General features: G+C 51.8%; 1 protein-coding gene across 6 annotated transcripts in view; it reads left to right on the top strand.

Moving 5' to 3' along the window:
• LOC102678215 (uncharacterized protein CG43867) overlaps positions 1-2,440 on the top strand; it is a 78,521-nt gene that overhangs the window by 39,538 nt on the left and 36,543 nt on the right. For 4 of the 6 annotated variants that reach the window (XM_006619053.2, XM_006619052.2, XM_006619055.2 and 1 more), the window contains exon 1: positions 637-838. The exons of 1 other annotated variant lie outside the window; for it this stretch is intronic. The gene's annotated coding sequence lies outside the window, so the exon portion shown is untranslated. Of the gene's footprint in view, positions 1-636; positions 839-2,440 lie in introns of those variants that run through there. One more of the 6 variants, XM_006619058.2, reaches the window with a different exon arrangement.

Here is a 2,440-nt window from a genome sequence, read left to right as displayed (position 1 = left end):
GGCGCGCGTGCTGTTGTTATTGTTGTTCACGGTGGAGGAACACGAAGAGAAAGAGACAGAGAGGGAGAGAGAGAGAGACACGCGAGCGGGACGAGGATAGCGGGCATTTTTGTTTGGGGTTACAACGCGCATGTGACGTACGCCACGCTCTTTCCCTCTCTATCGCTCCTCCTGTGTATACGTCTCTCTCCGTCGGTGGCTCGAGCACAACTCGAACACAACGTTCCCTCTCAGTGGCCCGTGAACCGCGACCGGAGCAGCACGGCCTCGTTGTCGTTCGATCGATCATCGCACCGACGGACACGCGATCGTCCCCTCCCNTTTTGCTTCCCACGTAAACCGCTTTCTTCTCCCGCACTCTCGACGACACTTCCGTGGCTCGCGATGGAAGTTTCCGCTCGACCTTGTGCGTGACCACGCATCTCGCTCGTCGCTTCACTCGGTGACGCGAATCTTCGCCACGATCATCGCCTCGACTCGTGGACGATCCGTGTTTTCGAGAAGAAGGAGAAGAAGGAGAAGAAGAAGAAGTGGTGGTTGAGTGGTGGTTGACGATCGTCGATCGATTCGGGGATCGATCGTAAAATGACCATAAACTTGGAACTCGATTATTGGTGAAAGGATTTTTAACCGAACTTGGTCGATTCGAATCGAAATCGTTCGGTGGGATTTGTAAGAGGGAAGAAAAGGTGGTGGTATGATATAATCGGTCGATAGAAGACACTCGACGCGACGGTCGTTCGGTTGGACCGTTATCGGGGAAAGTGGCCGCGCGGTTTAATTCGGTTTTATTCGCGGTTTAATCGACTCGTGAAATGACGATCGTAAGACACCCTCGGTAAGGGTAATTAATTGTCGCCCCGGTTCTCCCGTTATTAACCGTGTGCGCTCTCTCCTTCTCTTATTATTCTACCGTACTTCCCGCTTTCACGTGGGTCGATCGGTGACGCGAGGTTTTTTAATTAAAAATCGCCGCGCATAATTAAACGGGTTTCGTTAACGCAGTTACGAACGTTAACGAAGTTACGATAACGACGCGCGAAAAGCAGAAGAAGGGAGCGCGCACGCGACCAGCCTAATAACCGACTCCGAATCGACGACACCTCTCCATCGAGCACCATTTTTCGCGACCCTATCATTTATTCACCCGTTGGCGAGACGTTATCCGCGATTCGACGCGAATAATTCGCGTCTGGAGAGTATTCGATCGTTGCGGATGAACAGGCACGCCGTTCTCTCCACGAGGTGGAAGGAGGGGCTTAGTGAGAAGTTACGTATTTTTATGAAACGATCCACGTTATGGAGGCATTCGTTTCGAATCGATGCGAAAGGAAAGGGAAGCCAAAGTGGTCTCTCTCTCTCTCTCTCTCTCTCGAGTATCTTTGCACTTTTCGTTTACGATGTCGTACAAGTTTTCTACGACGAAGTTAAGGATGGCAGTAAACCGTTTCTTTCTCTGCTCTTTCGCGTTTTTTAACTTTGTTCTATCGTTTATAGGGAAGTGGGGAATGACGCGAAGCTTGTTTCGAGCTCTCTTCTCGTTTCGGATGTATGGGTATCGGAGGGTGGTCGAGTGGAACGCGATCGAATGGCAGGTGTCGGTCGATTGGCGGCTCGATCCCAAAGCCGAAAGAGCTGTCGTTGTCGTTGTTGTTGTCCGTTGTGGAGTCGTGATCGCGACAGGCGTATAAGATAATTAGCGGCCCTCGCGCTCCACGGTACTAATTAGCGGGTAAACGCCGCGCACGGCGAGAAAAATCGAGGGATCTTTTCGCGCTGGTAATTAATCGGTCCCGGCTCGAGTCGCTAGCCAATTAGCGGAGTGCTCGACCGAGCGTGTGCTGAGCCGACGTCTCTTTCGAGGGCCCTGAGCTGAATCCCCGAACGAGAATCACCGCGCCCTCCTTTGTGCCCTTTTCTCCTTTCACGTTTCGCGCGTCGATGGATTGCCAGGTGTTGTATCCTCCTATGAAGCCTATTAAACGCGCGTAACAGAGGAAGGGGAGAACGATTTAAAGTTCGTTTCGACGGGAGGAAAGAAACAGAAGCGGTGGTGGTGCAAATAGTGGCGCGTTTCGACGGAAAGAATCGAAACGAGTTGCGAATGGAAACAAGAGTGCAACGAGTATCTGACGATCCACGCGAAAAATGAAAACGGACGTTCGATCTGGGACGACGTCGGAGTGAAGAATTTACCTTGGATGTGGTCGATCGGTTGCGCAACCGTTCTCCATTTCCTAGTTTCGTTCCCTCTCTTTGTCTATGGCGTTTAATCCGTCGATTTAACCGACTACCTCGCGAATACTGGTACGTACGCGGCGAAAGAGAGGTAAAAGGCTGCATTGTCGATCGTATTCGGTATCAGTTTCCATTGGACGGGGGCGGGCGTCGGGTGGCGGCCGGTGGTCCCGGCCCTTTTTCAATTAAGCTTTGATCACAG

This window comes from Apis dorsata, unplaced genomic scaffold (assembly GCF_000469605.1).
Source record: "Apis dorsata unplaced genomic scaffold, Apis dorsata 1.3 scaffold_390, whole genome shotgun sequence".
NCBI classification, from domain to species: Eukaryota; Metazoa; Arthropoda; class Insecta; order Hymenoptera; family Apidae; genus Apis; species Apis dorsata.
This window is presented reverse-complemented; position numbering and strand designations above follow the sequence as displayed.